The sequence below is a fragment of the Brassica oleracea genome, chromosome C1 (assembly GCF_000695525.1).
Source record: "Brassica oleracea var. oleracea cultivar TO1000 chromosome C1, BOL, whole genome shotgun sequence".
In the NCBI taxonomy this organism is placed as follows: domain Eukaryota; kingdom Viridiplantae; phylum Streptophyta; class Magnoliopsida; order Brassicales; family Brassicaceae; genus Brassica; species Brassica oleracea.
The window spans coordinates 33,249,255-33,262,868 of record NC_027748.1 but is presented as its reverse complement, the minus strand read 5'-3'; the positions used below and the strand labels follow the sequence as shown (position 1 = coordinate 33,262,868).

The 13,614-nt window shown below is 38.8% G+C and overlaps 1 long non-coding RNA gene and 1 pseudogene across 1 annotated transcript; one reads left to right on the top strand and one right to left on the bottom strand.

Moving 5' to 3' along the window:
* Positions 1 to 6,894, top strand: part of LOC106314768 — a 22,193-nt pseudogene extending 15,299 nt beyond the window's left edge.
* LOC106314777 lies at positions 2,886 to 4,059 on the bottom strand. The gene is made up of 2 exons (XR_001264572.1): positions 3,727 to 4,059; positions 2,886 to 3,639 (listed from the first exon to the last, which is right to left on the bottom strand). It is a non-coding gene; the product is annotated as an uncharacterized LOC106314777 (long non-coding RNA).
* Positions 6,895 to 13,614: the final 6,720 nt, after the last annotated feature.

Genomic DNA, 13,614 nt, shown 5'->3' with positions numbered 1-13,614 from the left:
ATAATTTCCCATCCCTCCCAAATTCTGTATGCCCAAAATATTTCTTAGTTCCTGCTTGGCAGATTCTTCAATCTTATGCTCAAATTGAATTGAAGACTTATCAAAGTTTATTAGTTGACCTGAAACTTTCTCGTATTCCTTTAAAATCCTTAGAATTGTGTAACACTCTTCCTTTTGAGCCTTACAGAAGAAGAGACTATCATCCACAAAAAAGGAGATGAGATATTGAAGGACATGCTCTGGCCACCTTGATTCCTGTTAATTGTTTTTCCCTCTCTGCCTTCTTGATATTCACTATTAAAGCCTCGGTGCAAAAAATGAATAAATATGGAGATAAAAGATCTCCTTGTCGTAAACCCCTTTGTGGCACAATGAGACCCCTAGGTTGTCCATTTAAAAGGACCCGATATTGAACCGATGATATACACTCCATCATTAGTTTAATCCAATGTTCATGAAACCCCATTTTCTGTAGTAATGCCTTAATAAATTCCCATTCTACTCTATCATAGGCCTTACTCATATCCGTTTTTACTGCCATATACTTTCCTTTACATGCCTCATTAGTCCGTAATCCATGAAACATTTCCTGTGCTATAAGGATATTATCAGAGATCAGTCGCCCTGCTACTTTTTCCCTCTCTGCCTTCTTGATATTCACTATTAAAGCCTCGGTGCAAAAAATGAATAAATATGGAGATAAAAGATCTCCTTGTCGTAAACCCCTTTGTGGCACAATGAGACCCCTAGGTTGTCCATTTAAAAGGACCCGATATTGAACCGATGATATACACTCCATCATTAGTTTAATCCAATGTTCATGAAACCCCATTTTCTGTAGTAATGCCTTAATAAATTCCCATTCTACTCTATCATAGGCCTATTACTCATATCCGTTTTTTTACTGCCATATACTTTCCTTTACATGCCTCATTAGTCCGTAATCCATGAAACATTTCATGTGCTATAAGAATATTGTCAGAAATCAGTCGTCCTGCTACAAAAGCCGATTGCGTTTCTGATACTAGAGAGGGTAGCAACGATTTCAAACGCTGACATAAAACCTTCGAAATAATTTTATACCCTACATTACATAAACTAATGGGTCGCAACTCCGTCATCCTTATAGGTCTCTCCGTTTTTGGAATCATACAAATATTAGTAATATTTAACCTCGAATCCAATTCTCCAGAAACCAAAAAATCATTCACCATCTCCACCAAATCTCCCTTAATAATATGCCATGAGTGTTGGAAAAAAAGAGCTGTCATGCCGTCCGGTCCTGGTGCCTTCTCTGGATGCATCATAAATAGAGCCTCTCTGACTTCCTCCTCGGTCGCTATCCTCATTAGACGTTGATTCATTTGTGGAGTTATGCCCGGTGTTACCTCTGAGAGAAATTCCTGAAATCCTGATGGAGAAGTTGTAGTGAATAATTCTTCGAAATAGTCAACCGCCACTTTCTCTACTCCGTTGTCCTCTGTAATCCAATTTCCATCACCATCATATAGCCCTACTATCCTATTACGAACCCTTCTTTGTTTAGTTAATGCATGATAAAATTTTGTATTTTGATCCCCAGATGAATACCACATATTTCTGCTTTTCTGATGCCAGTACTCCTCTTCATCCTTATATGCCTCTTGTAACTTTCTAGACACTTCCAAAATATCCTCCTGAGATCTAGTATCATCTGTTTGTATCTCTTCTAGAGCCTTCTGTAAATCTGATACTTTCTCCTTCCCATAAGGTGGATTATTTTTCCTCCTTTTTGCTATTTCATGACGACAATTGCTAATTTTTGCCACTAAACCCGCTCTTGTTCCTCCACTATTATCAGACCATCCCATAGTGATTGATTCCATAAGGCCTTCTTGTCCTATCCATCTTTTATCAAATCTAAACTGTCTTTTTCTCCTGATAACTTTATCTTCTATGTAAGCCACCACTGGACGATGATCCGATGCCACCAACCCTAAATATTCTGTATATGAACAGGGAAATAGCGTGTGCCACTCCTCATTTGCCAATGCTCGTTCTAAACGACATCTAACCGTTACTGCCTTTTCCTTTCCCTCTTCTTCCTTGCCATGACAACTTATTTCCTTTGGCAGGAAACTCCAGTAAACCACAATTCCTTATCATGTTGTTAAAAGGAACAAATGAATTCGCACTTCTCAAAGCTCCACCTTCTTTTTCATGATTTCCTGTAATCTCATTTAAATCACCAATAATAAACCATGGCTCGGATCGGGAAATTCCATATCTAGTTAAATGTTCCCACACTCGTTCTCGCAAATCTTGAACTGGATCTCCATACACAAACGTCATATATACCGTTTTCCCCAACGCCACTGCTTCCACATCTATCATTCGATTACTTGAATATAGAATATTAACCTGGAACTCATTATTGTAATAAAGCGCCAATCCACCACTTCGTCCCACTGGGTCCACTGTGACCAGATTATCAAATCCGAAATGAGCTTGAAATTTCTGGACAAACTCAAATTCTTGCTTTGTTTCCGATAAAAATAAAAAGTCTGGTTTATGTTTATGCCATAACTCTGTTAAATAACTTATAGTCCACTTACTTCTCATTCCTCTGCAATTCCAACTTAGTACTCTCATTTAAAAAAATATAGGAAGGCTCTGCTGAGCTGGCTAAATTGGGTATAATGAGACCCTAAAATTTCTAACCCCATAATAAAAGGATTGTCTCCACTCCATCCCTTAAAAAAAGTCCTTGAAGCCTCCAAAGAAACCACTTGTATATCCCGTGCGCAAGTAAAATATTAGGAAAATCTCTAAACAAATACAAATTGCCAAACTCCAATCGCCTCTTGTAATTCATTATTTTTCCAAATACCATATAAACTACTATCTGAAATAACAACAAAAAACTCCTAATTACCAGTTGCCGTAGAACCAATACACATAGCGTGTCCATAAAATACAAGAATTCTCGATCCATATATAAGTAGCCCCACTCACAAATCCAAACCATATAGTAACAAGACCGACCAAATGTGCCTCCAGCAATATCATAATCCCAAAGACCAATATACATACAAACCAAAAAGACATAATTATTTACTGTTAGCTTGACCCAATACTTGCTCAACCTACTATCCAGACACCGTATATCTTTGTTCCTGCTAGGGAAGAACCAAAGTGCCAATATTGCAATCCCTAATGCAAGCCTCCATGCACCAAATAAAACCTCAAACCCTGTAACCCAACATTCATTTGGGATTTGAATTTGCAGAAACCATCCATTACCGTGAGATCGAACATCCCACCCTTCTTGGTTACGCTCCACCCCACGAGCCCTTACCCACCTGCAAGACCTTGCCAACCTGTGAAAGACACATTGACTTCGTGACAGCATAGAATTATCGAATCCCACATTCATTCCTCGCATCCCCTTTCCTTCAAACAAGATACTCATATGAAGAAAATAAAAGATATGACCTTTAAGTACATTCAAGCTAATCTTAAGAATGTTTGAAAACAATTTTTGTTTCTCTTGCAAAAACCTAATATCCTTAACGCGCCAACCTCCATAAGTTAAATTGAAAACTCCCAAACCACGAAGAAAAATCCCTTTAAAATCCAAGTGCCTCCATATTTTTTCCCCTAAAAAATGATGGAATCGGGAAGACAGATTACCACTTTCCAAAATAGAAGCGAAAGATCCTGTTTCGATTATACCAAATCCCATACCTTGTAATCTGAATGATTGATCTTCTGGATACTGCATCCATATGAAAGATCCTAATAATAACCATTTCCTAACAACCGCGATCCTTCTTCCCAACCTATGGAAAGCCCGTGGATTACCCCTCAATCTTCCTCTGAGATCCCGGATCCCAATCTCGATCAATCATCAAAACCCTAGAAATCTATCGCCATCGCCGTCGCCGTCACTTTTTTCAAGTAGTAATACTTAAAAATAGATCTAAACGAAAAAAATATAGATTATTGTCTATAAAAATGTTTAGTTAATATTGATGCTGTCTAACTATTTTTTAAAAAAATACATATTAAATATTTAAATATAAATTTTTACTCACCACATTTATATTATAATTTTATACAACACACATTTTCTCAACATAATGCTCTATTATTAAACATTTTAATGTCAAATATTACCAAGTAAAATTAAAAAATATACAATAAAAGAAGTATACAACCTGATAGTTAAGAAATGGACACTAAACAAAATTACAAATATACACCAATGTTAGACAATAGATAATCTATGAAACACAATTATGTTTTTACAACAAACAAAAACATTTAATTATATAGAAGATATACCTGCGCGGGTCAAAGGCTAGTATTATTTAAATCTTAATCTTGACAAAATTCGTTGGATTCTTGCAAATGCATTAAAGTAAACCAACACCGTTTCGAATTTGATTTGGTTAATTATTTCAAAATTAATATAGGACTTACGATTATGTAAAGTGTCACTATATAAAAATTAGGAAAATGTTCGTGTGAGGGCTATATATTCGCTTCTTCTTCCCCCGAGAGAAAACAAAAAGAAAAGTTTTAAAGAAACCCTAACGGTTACGGCTATGGCGGCAGCGAGACTCTCCATTGATTTGGACTATGAGCAGGCCCGGCTCTTGGGTGGTGCCCAGAGTGCATTTGCACTGGACCCCAGTTTGTTTTTCCAATTTTTAGATAAGGGTTTAGGGCCTTTTTTTAGAAAATTTTAGGGCCCTATTTTCATAAATTATGTATGTTATTCTCATATTTGTACAGGGTCCAACATATGATTGAGCCGGGCCTGACTATGAGACATGGGCTCCAGCAACGAAAGCTACTCTAACTGAGAAAAAACTTTGGGATGTCGTCGAAAACGGAGTCCCGCCGGATCCATCGAAGATTCCAGAGCTATCTGTGACGATTCAAGCCCAAGAACTCTCTCAATGGAGAGATCTCGTGGTGAAAGACATGAAAGCCCTCCAGGTATTGCAATCTTCTCTCACTGATTCTGCTTTCAAGAAGACTCTCTCGGCTTCTTCGGCTAGAGAAGTTTGGGATCTGCTCGAAAAGAGTAACGAACAAGCGACGCAAAGTAGGTTAGAGAAGTTGATTAGGGAGGAGGAAGGAGAGGAAGGTGTGGACAAGTTCAGTGAGGATATGTGGATGATCTACGCCAATGGTACCACTAATCATCTTACTCCGTATGAGAAGTACTTCACCATTTTGGACAAAATGCAAAAAGGCAAGCTTGGATTACCAGACGGAAAACATCTTAGGATCGAAGGAAGAGGAGATGTGAAGATCATTATGAAGGGAGGCAAGAAGAAGACGATGAAGGATGTGACTTTTGTCCCCGAGTTTGACAGAAACGTGTTGAGTCTTGATCTGATGATAGCGAGAGGCTATACAATTGCATCGAAACCAGACAAATGCGTTTTGGTTGACCGGACCGGGGCAGAGTTTGGGGATACTGTGTGGGGCAATGAGAGAAGAGTACCAGCTCTGCGTTTGAACGTGATTGAAGGTGGTATAGATAAGGAAGAAAGGATGTGAAAGACATGGTCTGCGTTTGGAGGACCTGAACCTCACCTGTTAATTAATTAGTTTCATGTTTTCACTTTGGTGCAAGACTTGGCTAGTAAGGTGGACGTATGTGGTTCTTTTTTGGTTTGATGTCATTGTGTGATTATATTTTCTGTTCGTTTAAATTGGGATTGTACTAGTTCGATGGATCTATTGAATTATCATTTGAGTTGATTTAGAATTATTTGATTTTCATTTAGTTTTTAGATAATTTTTAGATGAATTATGAAAGTTTTACAAAATCACAAATCAGTCCTCCCCGGAACTCTATTTAAAAGTTCCCAACAGATAGTTCAAATAAAATAGAATTTAAATTACAAATTCAATAATATTTCAAAATTTTAAGAGTTTTAAAATTCAATTTTGCTTGGAACTAGTTCCCGCCGTTACAATGTCTGGTGGTAAATTCACAGTTAAATTTAATTCCCTGTTGGCCCACTCGTACCACCGGATGGTAGCAGATTAAACGACAATGGATCCCACGTTCATCCACAGGCTAGTGGTGGGTTCACAATTAACGTTAATCCTCTTGGCCAATTCGTACCACTGGCTGGTGGCGGATTGAACGTTAACAAGGCCCATGTTCTGCCTCCTGCTGGTGGCTCTAAGAAGGGATATGAATCTGAAAACCGTAAACTCTTTGATCCATCTTTGAAAATGGCTAACAGGCTAACCCTAGGGTTTTCTTTGATATGACTGTGGACGTCAAACTGGCTAACTTCTGTGCCCTCTGTACAGGCGAGAAAGGGATTGGGAAGTTTGGTAAACCACTCCACTACAAGGGATCAATCATCCACGAGGTGTTCCCCAACAATACCTTGTGTGGAGGAGATATCATTGGTGGCTGGGAGGAACCTAGGTAGAGGAGAGTGGGTGCACTTGCCTCATAATAACTTTAAATTTTATTACATTTCTTAACAAATTTGATGTCTACACCTGTAATCACATCTAAGTTTACACCTATTGCATTTGTGCATCCACTAAAAAAATCTTTGGATTCGCCCCTGACCAGGAGGCGAATGTATCTACGGAAGTAGGTTTTTTGACGATGAGAACTTCATAAAGATGCACACCGGTCCAGGTATACTCACCATGTGGAACTGTAGACCAAACACCAACGGATCTCAGTTCATGATCTGCTTGAGAAAGATAGTGGAATTGGACGGGGAGTGCGTCGTGTTTGGCCAAGTTGTTGAGGGATTGGATGTGATTGAGAACATTGAGAAGGAGGTTGGTCGAACTGATGATGATCTTAACGGCGTGCCTACAAAGCGTGTGGTGATTGCCGACTGCGGTCAAATTTCGTAGGTCTCAGAGATTTTTAAAAGTGTATTTTGTCTTTATCCTATAACAAAGTGGTCGTTTTGATGTTTCGTGTTAAAGGCCATACTGATACTTCGTATAAACCCCAAATGGAGAATATGAAGAAGTCCGTCCTGTCTCTGTCGGATGTGATGTAGTGGGTAGAGCAGGTGAGCTTGTGATGTAGTGGGTAGAGCAGGTGAGCTTGTGATGTAGTGGGTAGAGCAGGTGAGCTTGTGATGTAGTGGGTAGAGCAGGTGAGCTTGTGATGTAGTGGGTAGAGCAGGTGAGCTTGTGATGTAGTGGGTAGAGCAGGTGAGCTTGTGATGTAGTGGGTAGAGCAGGTGAGCTTGTGATGTAGTGGGTAGAGCAGGTGAGCTTGTGATGTAGTGGGTAGAGCAGGTGAGCTTGTGATGTAGTGGGTAGAGCAGGTGAGCTTGTGATGTAGTGGGTAGAGCAGGTGAGCTTGTGATGTAGTGGGTAGAGCAGGTGAGCTTGTGATGTAGTGGGTAGAGCAGGTGAGCTTGTGATGTAGTGGGTAGAGCAGGTGAGCTTGTGATGTAGTGGGTAGAGCAGGTGAGCTTAAAGACTTAAAGATCTCTATGTGCTGAAGGACCTGCAGTTTCAAGCATTCTATTCAACCAGACAGCAAGCAGCGAGTGATGGTGTGTGGCATAGAAGGCTTGGGCATACAAATGTGGATGTTCTTCAGCATCTCTCCAGAAGTCTGGCAATAGTTATGAATAAGACAAGCTCACGTCTCTGTTATGATGCTTGTTATTTAGGAAAAAGCTCAAAGCTTCCCTTTGTAGACTCTGATTCTGTCTCTAGTCATCCATTAGAAAGGGTTCATTGTGATTTGTAGGGTCTAGTCCTGTGGTTTCATCCCAGGGGTTCAGATACTATGTCATTTTCATTGATAATTATTCAAGGTTTACTTGGTTTTATCCACTCAAGCTCAAGTCTGACTTCTTTTCTGTCTTCCTCCGGTTTCAAACAATGGTTGAGAACCAATACAAGCATCGTATAGCTCAGTTTCAGTGTGATGGAGGGGGAGAATTTGTCAACAAACGGTTTATGCAACACTTACAGACTTGCGGTATTAAGCAGCTTGTGTCATGTCCCCACACTCCTCAACAAAATGGATTGGCAGAGAGGAAACATCGACACATCACTGAACTTGGGATCACAATGATGTTTGAGAGTAAGGTGCCACAACAGCTATGGGTGGAGGCGTTCTTCACTTCAGCGTTCCTTGGTAACCTGTTGCCATCATCAGTTCTCAAAGATCGAAAGAGTCCCTATGAAGTGCTGAATGGAACAGCTCCGGTATACACTTCTCTGCGAGTTTTTGGGTGCAAATGTTACCCTTATCTCAGACCGTACATGAAGAATAAAATGGATCCAAAGTCACTTGTGTGTGTGTTCTTGGGATATAATGAAAAATATAAGGGTTATCGATGCTTATATCCACCTACTGGAAAGGTTTTTATCTCAAGACATGTCTTGTTTGATGAAAATCATTTTCCTTTTGGAGATATGTATAGTCGCTTTCACAAAGCTACAGATTCAACATTACTAAATGCGTGGAGGAGTGTAAATCTGATACAAGAAGATCAAGTTAGTGATGCTGAAGTACTGGAAGAAGATCTACCTTCGCCTGTCCAGAGACAAGTAATGGTTCAAATGACACCAAGTCCAGTACCTCAAAATCAAGATGATGAGGATTCAACATCTGAGGCAGCGTCAACTTCATCTATCTCTCAGTCTGATAACGACGAAGTTGAACAGATAGTGAGGCCAGTCCCAGTTGTGCAAAACCCTCACCCTATGACTACAAGAGCTAGAGCTGGTATCATCAAACCAAATCCAAGATATGCAATGGTGACCATCAAAACAGATTGTCCTGAGCCTAGAAGTGTCAAAGCAGCTTTAAAAGATCCAAGGTGGAATGGAGCAATGCAGGAAGAGATAAATAACATGGCAGAAACAGAGACATATGAGTTAGTTCCACCTGAAGAAGATCAAAATCCAGTTGGTTGTGGATGGGTTTACAAGACTAAACTAAATGCTGATGGTACAGTTTTAAAACCTCGAGCTCGTCTGGTCGCTAGAGGAAACGAACAAGAAGAAGGAGTTGATTTTTGGGAAACCTTCAGTCCAGTTGTTCGAACAGCTACCATAAGGACAGTGTTGCATGTTGCAGTCACAAAGAAATGGATGATAAAACAACTTGATGTTCAGAACGCATTTCTTCATGGTGACTTAAAGGAGTCTGTGTACATGATGCAACCTCCAGGTTTTGAGGATTTAATGAAACCAGATCATGTATGCAAATTGAAGAAAGCCATCTACGGTCTTAAACAAGCACCAAGGGCCTGGTTTGATAAGTTTAGCAAATTTCTACTACAGTTTGGGTTTCAGTGTAGCTTTCCTGATCCTTCTCTGTTCATCTATCATCGCGGTACAGACGTTATTTATCTGTTACTTTATGTCGATGATATGATTTTAACAGGAAACAATGAGATCCTGCTGAAGGTTCTCCTTGAAAAGCTCAGTTCAATTTTTCGCATGAAGGACATGGGATCAATTCACTACTTTCTTGGCATTCAAGTACATCAGTGTGAAGATGGCTTGTTTCTAAATCAGTCTAAGTATGCTCAGGATCTTCTGGTAACTGCTGGCATGAGAGACTGCTCAACTATGTCTACTCCACTTCCTATGAAGCTCGATAATCTTCCTGGTCATGATCAACTATTTTCTGAGCCATCGTACTTCAGAAGTCTTGCAGGAAAACTGCAGTACCTTACTCTGACAAGACCTGATCTCCAATTCTCAGTCAATTACATATGTCAGAAGATGCATCAACCAAGTGTCTCGGATTTCAGTCTACTGAAGCGCATCTTGCGGTATGTGAAGGGAACATTTGATATGGGGATTAGTATTAAAGGTCACTGTGACTCTACTCTGGTATGTTATAGTGATTCCGACTGGGCTGGATGTAAAGATACTCGCCGATCAACTGGTGGGTTCTGTACTATGTTGGGAACTAATGTTATTTCATGGTCAGCTAAACGCCATGACACTGTCTCAAAGTCTTCCACTGAGGCAGAGTATCGGACAATGTCAGCCGCAACATCAGAGATAGTGTGGTTACAAAATCTCCTGAAGATAATGGGACTCCACCAACGAGTTACTCCTCTGTTATTGTGTGACAATCTGTCTGCTGTTTGTCTTACAGCCAACCCAATGTTTCATAAACGGACGAAACACTTCGACGTCGACTACCATTATGTCAGAGAAAGGGTAGCAATGAAGGCTTTGGAGGTGAAACACATTCCTGCGACGCTGCAAATTGCAGATGTCTTTACCAAATCCTTGTCGCAGGAACCGTTTTTCAAATGGCGTAACAAACTTGGTGTTTCCGTGCCTTCTACGCCAAGTTTGAGGGGGAGTAAAGGCCATACTGATACTTCGTATAAACCCCAAATGGAGAATATGAAGAAGTCCGTCCTGTCTCTGTCGGATGTGATGTAGTGGGTAGAGCAGGTGAGCTTGTGATGTAGTGGGTAGAGCAGGTGAGCTTAACCTGCTGTGATGTAGTGGGTAGAGCTTAATCTGAGTCTTTTATATAAACATGTAAAAAGGGCTAGTCTTTGTGTAAGGTAAGAGAGAGTCAATAAAGAACACGTTTTCATCTTTATCTTGTCTTTGTTTCTTGCCTTTTACACGTGTGTATTTAATCTTGGTTTGGATTTGATTTCGGTGTGTTCCATTCGAATTTGGATTCGCTACCATCAACTAATGAGGGAAACTGATAACCATAAATCTTAGGTATTACTGCTACGTACTAGGAGAACAAATTTCCAAAAATATGTTAAAAACGTTTTTATCATACTAACAAGTGTTTTTAACGATGATTCTTGTTAGTTACATCTTAAACTTAGGACGATATGAAAATTCCTGCGGTTTTAAACTTCGTAAATAAAGTAAATTATTGGCTATAAGATGATTGTTTCCACCATTTAGATGAGAAAACGATAACATAACTTTTGCAAATCGAGCGTTAAAGTTAATGTATATGTTAATATGTGTTATACAGAAATCTCTGCCATAAAATATTTTTAATAAAAGATCGGTTGGTCTTTTGAAAACAAAAGATGAAACTTTTGGAGACTGAGAGAACTCTAAATCAATGAGTTCAAAAGTATAGGATGATTGGTAAGTGTTTTTTCCACAGCTCATTTTCCTTTCTATGGCCATTATAATTTACCAAGATTGCTTTCAAAAAATTAATTTAAAACAACAGCTTCTACCAATCAAACTTTGACCACATTCATTAGGATTCTTTGAAAATGTATTAAAGCAGACCAAAACCGTCTGGTAATTCGAAACGTTTCATTTGGTTATAATTATTTCAAAATTAATTTAGGGATTACGGTTAAGTACTAACTATAAGCTATAAAGTAAATAAAGTAAAGTATTAGCTATAAGATGATAATGAATAAAATCAAATTAATTTTATTTATCGTTTAATTGTGCATGTAGTTTCATAATATTTATAAAATTAAATGTTGATTTTTTAAGCTAAGTTCAAAAAAAATTAGCTATAAGATGATTGTTTCCACCATTTAGATGAGAAAAAGATAACATAACTTTTGCAAATCGAGCCTTAAAGGTAATGTATATGTTAATATGTGTGATACAGAAATTTCTACCATTAAATATTTATTAATAAAAAGATCGGTTGGTCTTTTGAAAACAAAAGACCAAACTTTTGGAATCAATGAGTTCAAAAGTATATTTATGAGGGTGATCGGAAAGTGTCAGGAGTGACTCATTTTCTTTCTATAGCCATTATATAATTTACCAAGAGTGCTTTAAAAAAAAATAATGTAAAACTCCAGCTTCTGCTAATCAAGCTTTGACCGTTGTAAAACCAAAGTTTTAGCTCTGAATATATCTGTGTTTCATTAATGAATAAATGTTCTCTTATATAGGGGATTACAAAATAAGTAAAGAAAGAAAGTATCCAAAACTTAAACTCACTAGGATTAGGAAAACTACTAATACATAATAATGGAAAGATAACAATTACAAGGAAAAGGAAAGACGATTTCCTTTTTCTCCAAGCCGTCTCTCTCTCTCTCTCCTTGCCGTGGCCAACTCTCTCTCTCTCTCTCTCTAGGGTTGGGCCGTCTCTCTCTGTATGGGCCGGTTATAGACCAAGCCGGTTATGGACATCCACCAACTGATTTATAACACTCCCCCTTGGATGCCATAACCATTCAGGGATTGTAATGTGCTTCATGTCGCCTCATTAAAACCTTATCAGGAAAACTCAGTGGGACAAAACCATGATGAAGGAAAAAGAGTACAACACGCACTACTCCCCCTGATGTGAACCTCAGTGGAAGTTCTTTAGTCTACGCATTAGATGCGTGAACTGTCCTGAACATGCAGGTGGGGAATCAGCCAGTTTTATTTATGTACCGTAATTAGACCACTTCGAACTCTTAGGTCCTTTCTCATGTCCTTTGACATCGTGTGTCTTATTGAAATAGATGAGCTGATAAATGTGAACCACATTGTCATCGAATCTTTTGCAGATCATGTATGCATGGATCTTTTGCAAAACGTGTCCATGGTCTAGACGTGATCGTCTACCATCGACTGTTCTTATGCTTTGGACAAACTAAGCATACTCATGGACAATATTCCGAGCATGATACTATGAATTAATGATCTCCGGTTATGAGACTATGATCCGGTGTCTTACAACACGGATGTGTACCACTCGGACGTGTACCAATGCCTTTGTCCATTGATCTTTCTATTATCATCATACTCTTAATTTAATTGATCCATGTTGAGTCATAGACTTCAACTTCATAAGTTCACGAATACTCCCTTTGGCTATTATGATCCGTGATGATGATAAAGTACGAATGGTATGAGTTTCTTCTTCTCACTACCATCGACCATATTGATCGATCCATGTTTTGAATTATAGACATTGTTTATACATGTCCACAACTCGTTCCATGAGTGTCCAAGATCATGATGTGATCATTGATCATTGCTGCAAGGAGCTTTACAATTTTATCGAATTCTGGCTCATCGGCCAGAATATACTCATGGACTCATACACATGATCATCGATCTCTCTTTTGCATTCGGTGATGCCATATATATATATGCCTCGGACATTGCAGTCCTTTATCCATCTCTTGATGGCGTCCCATGACCTCTGTTGCTGTGGATCATATCACACACTGGCTATACGAGTTTGATTATACATCTATTAGGTCATGGATCTCGATTACACGAGCTGACGGACAACATACACTTTGGTATCTGATCGAGAGTGATGTATAAAACGTCTCCTCTCATCCTCACGACAATGTCTCGTGGGAGTAACAGCAGTAGCAAACTATTTTGCTATGCCGGATCCTAATCAATGGATCTGATGTCGGTTTGGTCAATTCGAAGACATGTTATATGAGATAACAAACCGAGGCAATTTAGATCACTTTCCTTTAGGCTGATCTTTCTTCTCCACTAGCCCGTACTACGATCTAGTCGGTCCATGCTAGGGTTATAGATTAATAGATATTCTATATCAATCAAATAACCTCTTTTGGTTTAGTATAAACACAAGGAATTTTGATTTTATAAATTCTCATATGAACTGAATTGGATTGTTCTTTCACAATTCCTTACTAG